Source organism: Bos indicus x Bos taurus, chromosome 24, assembly GCF_003369695.1.
Source record: "Bos indicus x Bos taurus breed Angus x Brahman F1 hybrid chromosome 24, Bos_hybrid_MaternalHap_v2.0, whole genome shotgun sequence".
NCBI lineage: Eukaryota > Metazoa > Chordata > Mammalia > Artiodactyla > Bovidae > Bos > Bos indicus x Bos taurus.
In genome coordinates, this window is record NC_040099.1 from 34,942,713 (window position 1) to 34,959,698 (window position 16,986).

Genomic DNA, 16,986 nt, shown 5'->3' on the forward strand with positions numbered 1-16,986 from the left:
TACTGGAGTTGTGTGCCATTTCCTCCTGCAGGGAATCTTCCCAACCCAAGGATCGAACCTGAGTCTCTTATGGCTCCTGCACTGGCCGGTGGATTTTTTTTAACAATGGTGCATCTACATATTCGGGGGCTGCAATGCGAGTTTTAATGTCGGATACCCGACAGTCACAAAGACAAGCACCAATTTAAAAAATTGAAACAAAATAAAAACACCACCTCTCCTCTCAATGAACAAACCCAAACCTCACTGTAAATGTTAGATGAAAGATATGAACAGAGAGTAAAGTACTTCACAAAGAATAACAGAATTGCCCTCGGTTGTCTTTAGGAGTTTGATTCTAGGACTCTGGTGGACAGATCAGTATCCGCCGATGCCTGAGTCCCTTACATAAAAAGACTGGTACAGCCTTCTGAACCAATGATCAAGTTTAGTATCACTTCTTTTAGTATCAAAAGTGAGGCAATGAGACCCTGTGGGCCTCCCCACGGGAAGCAGCATGAAGCATACACAAACCACCTAGGACTTATTCCTGCCAAAGGGGGTAAGGAATGTAGTCAAACTCTAGAGCTAACTTCCATTTATGGGGTGAAGGACTAAGTTAAATGAAACCACACGGAAACAAGCAGATTCAGAAAGAGGGACAAGTAGACAGAGCAGTACTCCGGTTTCTGAGAGGAGCAAGGTTATCTAGTTTGTAAGTGATGGAACTAGAATTCAAATTTTGACTCAAAAGCATGTTTGTTTGTTTTTTCCCTGCTAAACCAAGCTATTTGAAGTAGAAAAAAAAGTCAGTGAAAATGATACATTCTGTTTGTGTGTACTTGTTTTTGATTCGAATTTTTTTAGGCACAATTCATTGACTGTGTGCCAGGCATAGTACTAAATGCTATGCTATGCTAAGTCACTTCAGTCGTGTCTGACTCTGTGCGACCCCATAGACAGCAGCCCACCAGGCTCCCCCCTCCCTGGGGTTCTCCAGGCAAGAACACTGGACTGGGTTGCCATTTCCTTCTCCAATGCATGAAAGTGAAAAGTGAAAGTAAAGTCGCTCAGTCGTGTCTGACTCTTAGCGACCCCATGGATTGCAGCCTAACAGGCTCCTCTGTCCATGGGATTTTCCAAGCAAGAGTACTGGAGTACTAAATAGACAGCTTCAAATAACTTATGAGTTGTTACTTATCTTTTTCTCTATAGATGTTGTCACCTACTTTCCAAAGTTTAACAATCATCCACCCAGCCAGACAGCATTTATAAAAATCCTACTGTTCAAGTAGTTAAGCACATAGGGTCTGGAGTCACATGGCCTTAATTCAAATCCTACACCCACTACCCTGTATGATACTGGACAAGTTACTTAATCTATCATCTGTAAAATGGGGCAATACAATCAGTATCATAGATTTCTATGAGAATATACAAGATTTTATGTTTTTAGAATAGTGCCTGGCACAAAATAAATGTGCAGAAAATTTTAGAAGTACTATGTAGTGTTTTCTTTTTTTTGGTAAGCTTGGTGCTACGTTGAGGATACTAAGAAAAGTTGAGATGTATCTCCTTGTATATTTTGGAGGCAGTGTTCTAGCAACAAATGACCACCAATGTAAAACTTCCCAAAACCGGTATTTGGTGATATATACAATTCACTTATTGGGACTTCCCTCATGGTTCAGACGGTAAAGCATCTGCCTACAATCCGGGAGATCTGGGTTCAAACCCTGGGTCGGGAAGATCTCCTGGAGAAGGAAATGGCAACCCACTCCAGTATTCTTGCCTGGAAAATCCGATGGACGGAGGAGCCTGGTAAGCTACAGTCCATGGGGTCACAAAGAGTCGGACGTGACTGAGCGACTTCACTTCCACAATTCACTTATTAAACTTTACAATCATATATACATATCATTACTGCCTCTTACAGCTATCAGATTCTTTGGCTTTGTATAAAAAAATTCTTATTTAAGGCATTGCTGTTTAATGCCTGTTAACACACCCTTGCTCTGTTAAACATATTCCCTGATAAGAGAGATACTATGTGATCATTGAACCAAGAAACCAAACATGGTTCTTGCAAGTTCTTAAAGAGTCTAAAATTCAAAATTAAAAACAAGCATATAGTTACAGTTCTTTTATGCTCTTTTCTCATTTTATGTATTCTTTTAAATTGATATTTGTTGCATTAATATCTGTCTGACTTTCCCATTAAACTGCAACCACTTGGGGAAAAACATTGTGTTTACAACTGGAGTTGAATTTAAACAAAAAAGAATATATTGAGCTTTTTTGCATCTTACTCAATTATACAGTAAACAAGTTTGAAGAGATATTATGTCTTGTCAAGCACATTCCAAAAAAGGCACAAAATTTATGATGCATTCAAAACAAAAGTGTTCTATTTCATTTTTAGTCATTCTCCTTGCTGAAAATCTTTAGAAAATGCAAACAAATTAAAAGACAAAATTTCGAGCCTCCTTTAATAGTTCTGTACATTTAAACCTGGGTGACTCTCCTTGGACAGTTTCTGAAGCCAAAAGTATTTTAAGTACTGAAATAAAAACCTAGCCCTAGTTACTTTATTCTAAGATTAACTGTTTTTAACTAATATACTTAGGGATATGTAATATGTGCTGAATTGCCATAGAAATGCTTATTGTTATATGTGAACTAATTTCAAAATGATTATATAAGAGCTGTCATAATTAAAAGATAAGGCATAATGCTATCTTTTCCTTTCTGACAGGGAGTTACATGTTACTACTGGAAATTTTTACTTCTTCCTCGGAATACCAGAAATTCTTCTGTAAAATAAACACATCTCGTCAAGACCCTCTGGAACTAGTATAATTACCAGAGGCAATTGCTGTGTCAGATCAAAGAAACAAAACAATAATAGGCAGCGTGTGACCTCTACCATGTCGCCAGAGACCAATTTTTCAACAGGCAGAAGAGTCAGTAATCCAGAACAGAAAACATTAAATAACCAGAAATGCTTCCAAAGTGTGGCTTAGCACATCCATCAAGGCTGCCACATTCAGAGAGTTCTGAGTCTCTGTGGTTTCTGAGGACAAACTTCTGGGGATTTATCACAACAGTCATTAAAATCTGCATAAAGCACCAGAGGCAAAAACCAATTTCCCAAATGCAGAGTAGAATTTCAAAAGATATTACAATAATTTTCCAAATGTCATGGGATGCTTTAACCAGTAGAGTGGGAAGAACACATATGGTTCAATAATTTCCATATAACATTCACCTAATTTTTCTTTATTTACCTGCCCCTATTCTGTTTGGAAAGCAGGCAAAGAACATTAGCCCGATAAATATAATTAGTAAGAACACCTTAAAGACTTCTGCAGGTTTTTCGTTTTGTTTTGGTAATACTGGGTCACTAAATCCAAAACCAGGGCTTTGGTCTCCTTTGTAATGTATGTAGTTGACTGATAAGAATCATAAGGGTACAGAGGGGTAAAGAAATTCCCATTCATATAATGATAGAAAGAAATACATTTAAAATGCACTTTTAAAAAGCACCACGAATAAAACTGTGCCTTAGTAAAGCAAAATCTGATTGATTTTCTTAGCTGCTACTGCAACATCTTCCTTCAAAATCAGATGTGAATGAGGGACTGAACACACACGTATCTGAACTGTTTAACTTGCAAGCACTCATTCTGCTGGTGATTTAGAGACTAATAAAAGAAGGGCTTAGCATAAAGGAAAAGCACTGGATATGCAAAGCCACTGTGAACATTCAGTTCTTGCATGGATGCGTTACTCTTGCTTCCTTCTTCTTTCCACTGTCATTTGCCCTATCTTTCCATCTTCTTATCGTATTAACATTGTTAATTCTATTTGTCAGTTTTGCCGCAGTTTCAGCGCTACTTAAACAGCTGTGGGTTTTCTCTAGGCAATTATCAGCCACTACACTTAGGTTTCTAAATTAGTTGTTGAAAGGCACTTTAGCCTTGGGAAAATAGACACAGCGCACACTGCCTCACTAAGCCTTACGTTTATGTGCGTGTGGCTTTAAAACAAAAACTTATTTTAAAGCATTAAAAAATCACACACACAAGTAATTCAAACTTATTGTAAAGTTATCAATGAGCAAGAAAATACTTAACAAAACCTATTCTGTACTACTCATCACTTTATCTTTTCCCCTTTACAATACAGATGGCAATACACACACTCTATGTCTATGTACATGTATAGAGTATATAAACTGGGACATCAAAATACTGCCAAATTCCTCTAACTTTTACTACCTGTCTGCCAGGTGGCAACATCTTTGGAAAGTCTCCACAGTCATGTAAGTGGTATCTTGAGGTCATGGCAAAGAAAGTTCTTCCCACATGCAGATTTCCACCCCACCACCCCACCCCCACCACCCCTTTCTCCATTTCCCTCTAAAGAGAAAATTCTGTATTTCTATTCTCTTTTCTTCTTCTGCCCTCTTGACTCTGACATTGGTTTTCTCCTTACTACTACAAAATGTACCAGAAGCACAGTCAGGGAGAACCCCCACGCTTAAGGTTATTCATCGGCTGATACCCATTTCTACGAAATACAACTAAATTAAAAAACAAAAATTCTGTAATCCAAAAGTAAATGACACTTCATGAGCCGTTTATTCCTTTTATGTTAAAATAAACTCAAAGAACTTTCCAGAGTTAAGTTTTGGTGTTTTTAAAGGTTTATACTATTCTGCTTTGGGGTCAGTCAAAAGCTTGTTAGAATGATTTTAAAATTAATGTAAACTAGTTGCTTACCCACCTCTCCCCACCCCCAACTCCTGCCACTTTCTGCTCCAAGGAAAGGAAAAGGTGATATTTCAACAGTGTAAAATTCTTCACTGAGAGACAAACATTAAAATGATAAACATTTTGGAAAGCAAAGTACACTTCAAACCCTAACTGTTCTTTCAGACCTATATTGACTCTTATAGTCGTTGCCAACATTTGGTAAGGATTATCCTTCCATTAGGCAAAAGCAAGCATTCCTTAGATAAATCAGGAGTTTTTGCCATGAGACTCATAAAACCTTTTCACAACACAAGATTTTCAAGAGAATCCTTGAAGGTTTTAGGAGGCTGCTTCTTTTACTCAGTAACAAAATACACCCCATGGTGTCTCACTGACCCCACTCAGCTGTCCTTTGACCTCTTCAATTGTTGAAGCCTAACTCCAGGGCCCACAGAATTTGCCTCCCATATCAAAAAGGCGACTGAGGCTTCCTCCTAGCACCTGGTGTAACAAAACCCAACAGTGTCTCCCTCTCGGGCCACTTTCCAGATGTTCCAGGCCCAAATGTTAAGCCAGTACTAGGTTTCAGGATCTGCGTGGTCACCACGCAGGAGCAACAGGAACCGAGCTGAAGTGGCAATGACCCCTCTTGTTCTTTTTGGCCTCAAAAGGATACGACGGGTCATAAAAGAGGAAAAGATCTTTGGCCTCTCTTGGAAATACCAGGCTATTTAAGTGCATTGTAACTTCCAAAAGGAGGGAGCCGGTCTTGGTTATGCCCTGACAGTCAAGAGTTACCTAAGCAGTGTCCCTAAACTCTTAATTCTAAGAGGATTTTTTATTTTCTTTGACATAGAAGGGGAAAAGGACAGGATCACCTTTCTCCCCCTCCTTGCATTCAAAGGCTTCCAAAAACAGAAACAGAAAACTTTTATAAAACTTTTAAAACATACATCTCAGGGTATATGATTAAAAAATGTAAATACATGCAGTCACTAGAGGCTGTTTGGTCTTCTCCGCTGAGGCCAATAATCTGACGTCTCTCTTGTTAGACAAGTTGAAACATAAAACCACAATCAACAAAGAACCAAGAGCTGAATTCTTATTGTCTTAATTTAGGTATGCAGGAAATATAACACAGAGGCTGTTGTAAGAAAAAAGAAAAACCTTAAAGCTGAGAAAGTGTTTTGTTTTGGGTTTTTTTTTTTTTTTTGGTGGCGAGGATGGGGGAGGGGAAGGGAAAGCAAAGAGGAGAGAAAACAGGAGAGGAGCTCATAGAAATATCTGCTTCATCAGTTTAAGTGCCAAAGACAGGAGCTTTATTTAGATTCTAAAATGTCCCCCCACCCCCAGAATTTGACCATGAAAGATGTGGATGGGGGGCATATTATAATTGTACAATACCTTGGTTTATTTATTAACATTTTTGAACCATGTTCATGATTTAGTTGGGCTGTCAGCACTTCAGGGAGCCTGTTGCCTAGATTTTACTTGATTAAAGCTTTTTTGTACCTGCAAAAACAAAAAATAATATATACATAAAGACATGAACTAATTTCCAAACGAATTATATTCCACAATACAGTAACTTAAATATTTACAATTCTACAAATATTGCAACTAAAAAACTTATCAGTCTTACACAATTCCATATAGATTACCAAGGGCAAATACAATATTCTTCTTTTCCCAGATGATCACTCTTTACATACCTGGAAGTAATTCCTTTTTAAGATCTCGCCCTACTAAATGTAATTGGAATAAATCTGTTAAGTCTGCATTTTGGACAGGTGTTACCATAATGCTTAAAGCCCACAGATTATTTTTATTTTTAGGAGAGAAATTGGTGAAAGATAATTTCCTTACTCAAAGGAGTTTGAGTTTTATAATTTCTGGTGCTAGACCAAAATTTATCTTCTTAAAGAAGTATAAAAAATTTAAGACATAACCAATATTGACTAAAATTATTTTTCAACTTTTTGAAATGAACGGTTTAATAATTTCCAACAAACAAAGCCTGCAAGAATAAAAGCAACTACTGTTTCCTATCCTTTTGATTAGTGTATTCCTAGAAGAAATTAAACTAAATAATTATAATTACATATAACTGGTTGAAAATTACAGTGAACATATTCTTCTGCTAAGTAGATTATAGTCAATATACAAGAAAATATGGTCAGAAGAAGAAAATGAAATAAGAACTATTTTTCACTGATTTTTATACATAACTTAGAAGTGTTTCTATTTTGTCATTATGTCTAAAGAGAAAATAAAAGAGGATTTTTTAAAGAATATACTAGTTTCAATGCATATTTATGGTACTAAAATATGTAAAGTAATATCAATGTATATTTTCTTTAAACAAAGCTTTCACTTTATTTCTCTTTTAGGACAACTTGAAAGAGAGAAAAGAACCATTTTAGATTTTGAAATAAAAATATCTTACCTCCCTTACAGTCAGAAGAATGTCTTCAGGCAAAAGCACAATTAAAAATGCAAGACCTAGATTTTCAATCTCATGCATTTCACACCCACCCATCCACCCACCCACAAGTAGACATCTTTTTGTGGGTCAAGAGTCTTGCTCCCTCCATCCGAACCTAAGATTACCCCATATGGTCAGCAAGGTCAAACTGCATTACTGCCAATGAAACTATATGACTCCACAAGGACCTTAATGATTTAAAAAAAAAAGGAAAAAAAAGGTCAGTAATCCAATTCCAGTGGCTTCAGAGTCTAAAATTGCTAATTTTTGGCCACGTGCTGCACACTTCACCTGCTAGTAATGACATTTTTGTATTTTCTTCTAATTACACTCAAAGCTAAGACCTTTGGCCCCGGGCCACAGACCCCTATTCAGGCTGCGCACATTCTCTTAAACGACCTGATCCTTTGTTGTCACCCTTTCTCTTTCATCTATTATTTACACCCATAGAGAAGGAAGACACTCCACCATTTGTAAAGCTTAAAGCTTCTAATCATCTTCATTTCTTTGCCTTTCAACCTACAGAGTTTTTCATAGACGAATGCCAAAAAGTTTGACAAAATCATTTTTTTTTCAACCACATACTTTTCCCTCCTTCCCTTTTCTTACTGCTTGCTAACCTCCTTCCTGTCCCTTCTCTACCACAGAAGGTACTCTTGATCAGCCAGCATTCACAAATTTTGACTTTCACCAACAAAACGAATTTCTAACTATAATACAAAATCTCCATCTTGCTCTCACAGATTGATAACAAGTATATTTTTCTCCTCAAAGAGCTGATTAAAGTGGAAGTTTACTTAAAATAACTTACTATCTGCTTCAGCCTCCCTAAGGCATGAGCACAGGATTTTCAGAATTCCCCTGCGAAAATGTCAAAGAAGCTTCATTGAACAGTTAGGATGTTAGTTATGTAGCTGTAACTTTTCAAACATTTTATTATCTGCAGACGCTCAAATGCTTACAAGAAAGAAAACAAAAAGAGGAAGGAAAGCATAACAAAAAATACATACAAAGAAAATTTTACCAATAAAAGAATTTGTAAATTATTACCACATCCAAACAGCAAAGTCCTTACATAAAACATTCTATATCATTGTAATCTCCCAACATTTTCCCCACACTAAAAAAAATATATATCAAAACACATTTTGAAAATCCAAAGCACAGAACTGTTTACCATGTTGAAGATGTCCCCTTCAGATCACAGCAGCCACCCCGAGACTCTGCTTTCCAAGATGTTTATAAAAGGACACACGATCCATCTTTGCTCTCTCTTCCTCTATTGCTCAGCTTACTCTTGATTTCTAGCAGTATTTCCTTGTTGTCTGTCCTCTCTGCAGACCCTGAAACCCCTTGTCTTTTCTTATTTTCACCATTTGCCTCAACCAGCAGTTCACTGGAGACCCATCCATCTTGTAATGCCTAAAGTGACAGATGCTCCCAGGAATGACCACACTGCTGAATGAACAAAAGATAACATCACCTCTAGGAACTCCAGAGAGAAATACAACTGCAACCTCAAGACAGGGTCTGACTTGACAGACACTGGACCATAAACCTCTTCTAAGCGAGAAAGAAAACAATTGCCACACACACAAAAAAATCTGACACAATCAAAGGCAGAAAAGAGTGATTATTTGTGGATTGCCTTTTCACTCTGCGGCTCACTTTTCCCCCCTCAACGCTTTTATATTGGGGCAATTCACTTGCCAAGAGGCAAGAGAAGTTCTTGTGGGGGAAAAGCCTTTCTCAGTATCTTCTTTCATTCAACAATATTCAAAGTGAAATTCATTCACAAGTGTGTTTCAGTAAATCTAAGCCTTATGATATAGCATCCTTAAGCCTGATCCACCTCGTCTGCATAAAGCAATGTCTAGATTCCAAAATGCTGGCTCAGCGCTACTGCTGTGAAAGGATACACATACTTTGCAAATTAAAAACACATTAGAAATTAAAAAGCAGTGTGACACAATGTCAACAATATGTGTAGCTCATAAAAGAAAGCTCACCATTCATTCATCAGACAACCTCCAACTTGGGTTAAAGAGACTATTAACAAGAGGATTCTGGGAAAGACTACAGCTCTCTTTTTCAACAAAGAAAAGGTCATATTAACATCTCCCAGCAACGAATGGATGCTGTAGATGCAGGGGACTCTGCTTGATACCATCTAGGTTTGGGGCAGGGAGCAGGTTGCTTTCATTTTTAAAAGAATCTTATTTAAAATCTTCATGCAGCAAAAGGCAAATTTAAATTCTAACATTTAAATTTAATTTTAAATTTCTAACATTAAATAAATACAATGAAGGGAAATTTTAGAACAGAAAAACAAAAACTGACTTGGAGAGCAATTAAGAACATTGTGATCAATGTCAATTATGAAGACTAACAAGCCCTTTTTATAATAGATATCAAGCAACACAGAACTCTGCTGCACCTAAATGCATTATCATTTTCAAGCAGGGTAAATGATACAAATACCTTTGTTAAATCTAAAATAAAGAGCCAAATGCTCAAGAAAAGTCTGTCAGCCTTATTTCTAAGAAGAAATGTCAGCATTTACAATGGCATTTCTTTAATACAAATATTTTAATTTTTTTAAAAAATTTGCACAAAAAACTTTTAAGTTACACTTCTTTCTCTTTGGAGAAGCTAATGACTCATCCCTACTTTACTAGAAAAAATAAAATTTAAAAGATATTTTATTTTATCTCTTGCATGTAGAATATTTGTGGGGTAAAAGAAAACTTTTTAACTTGATAAATCAACATATCTTTTTCTTTAACATTATCTTATGTCTCCCTTATTTCCTCAAACACTTCAGTGTACCTGTACAAACAACACAAATATTTCACAATGTCAGAATTTTCTGATCCTTATTTTAATACTGGAAAAACATATGTATATAAAATAATTAAATGAACGCATACAATTAGGTAGATCAATGGGAAAAAGATTAAGTAATTATAGACTGCTTATCAATATGAAAGGACTTGTTCTAATATGGATGATCTTTAACTAGACAGCTTTATTTAACACACACTGACCCTAAGTTGTCCCCCTAGAACCCTGATCCAAAAATGCCACCTCATTCAACACTCTCAAATTTTGGCATTGATATCAAGAGAGAGACGTGACCTTGAAATGACAGTTCCATGGCAGAAAGTAAAAAAAGAAGACCCAATTAAAAGGCCTACTTTAAGACACAATAGGATCAATACTGCACGCAAGAAAAGTACACCCCCGTGGAAAGTTCTTATTGCCTGATTGATCAAAAACAGAACAAAACTTTTCCTTTTTTCAGGGCCTCATCCAGATCACAGTCAGTGCCAGAAATCCACACAGGAAAAAAATCCATCAAAATGAAACCCTAAAAGGGTTTACCCTTCGCCATCCCATTTGCACTTCAAAACCCTGTAAGGCCTTCAGTTAAACCCCAGGGCTGAACCATTTCAATAATAAGAGAGGTGGCCAGCAGTGATTTATCTCCCATTTGGCCTCTGGACAGAGCTGTAATGTCTAGGAAGCTTCCCTTCCCTGACTCGAACCCTCCCCCCTAAGCCTCAACCTTCATTTGTGCAGCTTTGGATCTTCAGTACCTTATAAACAACTCATATGCCCTTTCCAATCAGATGCAAGAACAGTTTGTAACTCAGGGTTTTCTTGGCAATGCTTTCACAAAACGGAATGCTGTTGTAATAATCACAGCATTGAAAATACCAGGTTAAATTTCAGGTTCTCTTTGCTGTAATAAGTTGAAGAAGAAAGAAACTAACTCAAGCCTTTTTCTTCTCACCCATGTTGATTGTTGTCAGAACTTCTTAAACTTTTCCCAATTTATACTTTGATATCCATTACATCTTGGGCTACATCAGCCAACTTCCTGTAGTGATGTTCATGTAAATTTAAACCCTTGCATTGTAAAATGTCTTAGCAAATCCAAAAATGTGGAGATTTCACAGGTCACAGACTCCTGGGTCAGAAAGACCTTAAGAACAGATAGCAGACCACTATGACTCAACTGATTTATTCTACACTTGTTATCAAATTTGTACTATAACTGACATCCACACACACAATTTTCCTCTAGTAAAATAAATACCAAACAATGTCAACAGTTATTTAAGTTGAAATAAAGGTAGCAGAATTTATCAGATGGGAAGCAGTGAAGTTACTCCTTAAACATGGAGAACATTTTGTCACTGGGCATGAATTTCCTATTTCAAAATTATGTTCATATGCTTGCTAATATACAGAGAAGATGAAAAATATATACACTCTTTTCCCTACCTACTCATTGCTTTCTATTTTCATTTCAGTGACAGGGCTTTGTTCTTCTGATTGATTCTGATAAATTCCATCTGAATGCCACATTAACAACTTGCCCTAAATGAATCTACTATAGTAATTCTGATTTTATAATATGAAAACTTTCACGTTATTCATTAACTTTATAAGTTTAGAGACTCCACAGGCAAATATAAATGTATTTCATTTAAACCTAATATCAGTTAAGAGAAGTTTAAAAGAATAAAATTAATTATATGGCCCTGATAGTTAAAAATACAAGAAATACAAATTTTTGTTGATTCAAAGAAAAGTTATTCACGTTTTTGGAGCTATTTATCAATAAAAATATCTAACTATCCTTATACCTCATTAGCAAATAGTTTTCACTTTTAGAGCTCCAAATACTACAAATTCTAAAAGCAAAGAATAAACCAACTCTTACAGCAAATGACTTTATTGCATGCTACCAGGTCAATGAATCTCAGATTTGTGTATGAGATAACATAAAAATTCAAACTGCACATATAAATCAAGAAGAACAGATAAATGAAAAAACCAAAGGGACATGACTTTTTATATCACTGAAACAAACTTTGTCACTAATAACAATACTCAGAAAAACAAATTTCTTAACCTACTACATGACATTAAAAAAAAAAGCTTTCCTCAGAGAGTCAGCAAGAGTAATTGATCCACCACAGAGGAAATATTCAATCTTCATTAAATATTTATTCAGTGCAATAGGTTGTTAGGTCTATTTAGACCTCAAAGAAGAAATAGTTCCTGTCTGGTAGGAATCAGGTCTTGGGAGAATTGAATGGAGATGAGCTGAAGTTCCTCAAGTAATGACACTGTATTTCAAAGCAATGATGCTAAAAATTGGAGGTATGCTATGAAATGATTGCTGCTACTTTGAAATCTGATACAAAGAAACTGATAGTTCAGGGAGTAGTAATTTTAACAAGGTATGACCAGCTAAGTAAGCAACTTGATTTCCTAGTAACGCAGGACAATACAATTTGGATGTTTAAGATCTGTGGTTCCCAACCCTTCGGCCGTAGCCAAGTCGCCTGTCTTTTCTGGGCATCTTTCTTTATCCATAAAATGAGAGGTAAAAGTAATACATTTCCAGATTGAAGACACTACGATTACAATGGGGGAAGGGAAAAGATCCCATTCACAACCGGACAACATGAAGAACGCACAGGACTCGTCTTAATGACAAATCTGTGATAACATCATTTTTTTCAATTGCCGAAGATGAGCTGGATGACATAAGTGAAAATTTACACACAGAGAAATATGCTGCGTTTCTTACAGAGAAAGCTAATTGTAAAAATATTTGTTTCTCAAACAAAATAATAACACAATTCCAATCAAAAGAACAGTAAAATTTGGGGGGAACATTGTGAAAACATTCATAAATTCATAAGGAAGATTATCAGAGAAAAGATGGGGAAAACATCTTTTTGAAAAATGTTACAAGGGGAGGTGAGCCAAATAAATGTTTAATGAAGAAAGAGCTTTTGTTCATTGTCACTAAATCCAGTGAACATTGTTTTGGGTTCTCGTCTAACATGTCCTGAGTATATTTCTTGAAATTTCCTTCTCTTCTGCTGGGTTTCATCTCACAGCTCTCTGGTCTTCCTCCTTCCCTCTGCTGCTCCTTAGTTCCCTCTGCACTCCCATAGTACTCCGCCCAGCAATGAAATGTGGTAGTTCTGCAGGATCTAGGACGCGGTAGCCATCCTCCAATGGGCCCCATGGTTCCCACCTCCTGTGTAATCCACTCCCACGTCAAATCAGGGCTAACTTACATGACCAGTAAAATATGGAACAAGTGACAATGTGTGATTTCCAAGGTCATAAAAGATATTGCAGTTTCTTATATATAAAATAGAAAACTAATAAGACTCTACAGTATAGCACAGGGAATTCTATTAAATACTCTGTAATGGCTTATATGGGAAAAGAATACTAAAAAAAAAAGAGTGGATATACATATATATGTAACTGAGTCACTTCACTGTACACCTGAAACTAATACAACATTGTAAATCAATTATACGCCAATAAGAATTAAAAAAAAAAACAAACCCAAACTGGGAAATACTCCAAATCAAGTAATCACTTGAATTCTGGAATTGTTGATTCCCTCTACCATGTTTCACACGGAGTTTACAAAAAAAAAAAAAAAAGATATTGTAGTTTCTTCCCTGACCTCTTGGATCGCTTGCTCTAAGAGAGGGCAACCACTGTGTTGTACAGACACCCAAGCCGCTCTGTAGAGAGGCCCTCATGGGTAGGAGCTGAGGCCTCCTGCCAAGAGACAGGACCAACGTCCCTATTTGCTCTCCTTGCCTCCTCTCTGGCACTCTCCAACCACTACTCTGCATCAAGTGAAATACAATCACCAGCTCTTTGCTAAAGACTGTCGAAGTTTTATACTGTTGAGGATAAAAATCAACATTGTAAATATCCCTCCCTACCTCTCCAGTCTTTTCTTGTGATGTTCTCTTCCTAAACGCTGGGCTCCAGAAACGCTGACCAATCTTAGACACTTCTGTTCCCTCTGCTGTGAAACCACTCATCCTTTCACTTCTGCCTAGTGAAATCCCCTCATCCTTCCAGATCGTCTCTGAAGCACTGCTTCCCTAATTCCCTCAGCCCTTTGCTGAAAGCTCTCAAAGAACCTTTTTCATCTCCTTCTCAACATTTAATTCACTTTTGAGCTATGTAATCTGTTGTTTTATGTTATGTTGTTATGATCAATTGTTTTAATGCTTGTCTTACTTCCTAAATTTTAAACTACATTGAAAGTATGGACAATATTTTTTGGGTTTTGCCTGTTATTGAAATCACAGCACCTGTTGTGGTGCCCTCTGGCACTCAAAAATCCTGTCTGAATAATTTAATAATTTAAAATATAGGACTGGCGCAAGAATGAGAAGCTCATTGGTGACAGTCCAAAAATTTTTTTTATGTGTAAGCATTATTGTATGATAATTGAGGCATTCTAAAACAATAAATTGTTTTATATATTTACACATGGACATCACCAGATGGTCAATACCAAAATCAGATTGATTATATTCTCTGCAGCCAAAGATGGAAAAGCTCTATAGGGTCAGCAAAAACAAGACTGGGAGCTGACTGTGGCTCAGATCATGAACTCCTTATTGCAAAATTCAGACTTAAATTGAAGAAAGTAGGGAAAACCACTAGACCATTCAGGTATGACCTAAATCAAATCCTTTATGATTATACAGTGGAAGTGACCAATAGATTCAAGGGATTAGATCTGATAGAGTAAAGAACTATGGACAGAGGTTTGTGACATTGTACAGGAGGCAGGGATCAAGACCATCCCCAAGAAAAAGAAATGCAGGCAAAATGTTTGTCTGAGAAGGCCTTACAAATAGCTGAGAAAAGAAGAGGATCAAAAGGCAAAGGAGAAAAGGAAAGATATAAACATCTGAATGCAGAGTTCCAAAGAATAGCAAGGAGAGATAAGAAAGCCTTCCTCAGTGATCAGTGTAAAGAAATAGAGGAAAACAACAGAATGGGAAAGACTGGAGATCTCGTCAAGAAAATTAGAGATACCAAGGGAACATTTCATGCAAAGGTGGGCACAATAAATATGGACAGAAATGGTATGGACCTAACAGAAGCAGAAGATATTAAGAAGAGGTAACAAGAATACACAGAAGAACTATACAAAAAAGATGTTCACAACCCAGATAATCGCGATGGTGTGATCACTCACCTAGAGCCAGACATCCTGAAATGCGAAGTGAAGTGGGCCTTAGGAACACTTCACTACAAACAAGCTAGTGGAGGTGATGGAATTCCAGTTGAGCTATTTCAAATCCTAAAAGATGATGCCCTGAAGTGCTTCACTCAAAATGCTAGCAAATTTGGAAAACGCAGCAGTGGCCACAGGACTGGAAAAGGTCAGTTTTCATTCCAATCCCAAAGAAAGGCAATGCCAAAGAATGTGCAAACTACCACACAATTGCACTCATCTCACACACTAGTAAAGTAATGCTCAAAATTCGCCAAGCCAGGCTTCAACAGCATGTGAACTGTGAACTTCCAGATGTTCAAACTGGATTTAGAAAAGGCAGAGGAACCAGAGATCAAATTGACAACACCCACTGTCATTGAAAAACCAAGAGAGTTCCAGAAAAACGTCTACTTCTGATTTATTGACTATGCCAAAGCCACTGACTGTGTGAATCACAACAAACTGTGGAAAATTCTTCAACAGATGGGAATACCAGACCACCTGACCTCCCTCCTGAGAAATCTGTAGGCAGGTCAAAAAGCAACAATTAGAACTGGACATGGAACAACAGACTGGCTCCAAATCAGGAAAGAAGTACGTCAAGGCTGTATATTGTCACCCTGCTTATTTAACTTATATGCAGAGTACATCATGTGAAATGCCAGGCTGGATGAAGCACAAGCTGGAATCAAGATTGCCAGGAGAAATATCGATAACCTCAGATATGCAGATGACACGACCCTTATGGCAGAAAGTGAAGAGGAACTGAAAAGCCTCTTGAAAGTGAAAGAGGAGAGTGAAAAAGTTGGCTTAAAACTCAACATTCAGAAAACTAAGATCATGGCATCTGGTATCATAACTTCATGGCAAATAGAGGGGGAAACAGTGGAAACAGTGACAGACTTTATTTTGGGGGCTCCAAAATCACTGCAGGTAGGGACTGCAGCCATGAAATTAAAAGATGCTTACTCCTTGGAAGAAAAGCTATGACCAACCTAGACAGCATATTAAAAAGCAGAGACATTACTTTGCCAACAAAGGTCCATCTAGTCAAAGCTATGGTTTTTCCAGTAGTCATGTATGGATGTGAGAGTTGGACTATAAAGAAAGTTGAGTGCCGAAAAACTGATGCTTTTGAACTATGGTGCTGGAGAAGACTCTTGAGAGTCTCTTGGACTGCAAGGAGTTCCAACTCGTCTATCCTAAAGGAAGTCAATCCTGGATGTTCACTGGAAGGACTGATGCTGAAGCTGAAACTCCAATACTTCGGCCACCTGATGTGAAGAGCTGACTCATTTGAAAAGACCCTGATGCTGGGAAAGAATGAAGGCAGGAGAAAAAGGGGATGACAGAGGGTGGGATGGCTGGATGGCATCACTGACTCAATGGACATGAGTTTGAGTGAACTCCGGGAGTTGGTTGTGGCCAGGGAGGCCCGGCATGCTGCAGTCCATGGGATCACAAAGAGTCAGACATGACTGAGCGACTGAACTAAACTGAACTGATACAATAAAGCGAAGGAGCAATTATTCATTTAATTATACTGAAGTAAGGATCAACAATACAAAAAGTGACATCTAACAAACAACTTAGACACTAAAAATAAATGCCAGAGACAAAAGATTAAATTTAAATATCTATACCTAAATAGATTTATATGCCCACCCACATCAGACCATATAAAAACT

At 37.1% G+C, this 16,986-nt stretch overlaps 1 protein-coding gene across 10 annotated transcripts in view; it reads right to left on the bottom strand.

Annotated features, from left to right (window-relative positions):
• GREB1L (GREB1 like retinoic acid receptor coactivator) overlaps positions 1-16,986 on the bottom strand; it is a 245,688-nt gene that overhangs the window by 115,977 nt on the left and 112,725 nt on the right. For 9 of the 10 annotated variants that reach the window (XR_003508479.1, XM_027526110.1, XM_027526109.1 and 6 more), the window contains one exon: positions 6,141-6,248. The gene's annotated coding sequence lies outside the window, so the exon portion shown is untranslated. Of the gene's footprint in view, positions 1-6,140; positions 6,249-8,032; positions 8,121-16,986 lie in introns of those variants that run through there. The other variant, XM_027526105.1, reaches the window with a different exon arrangement.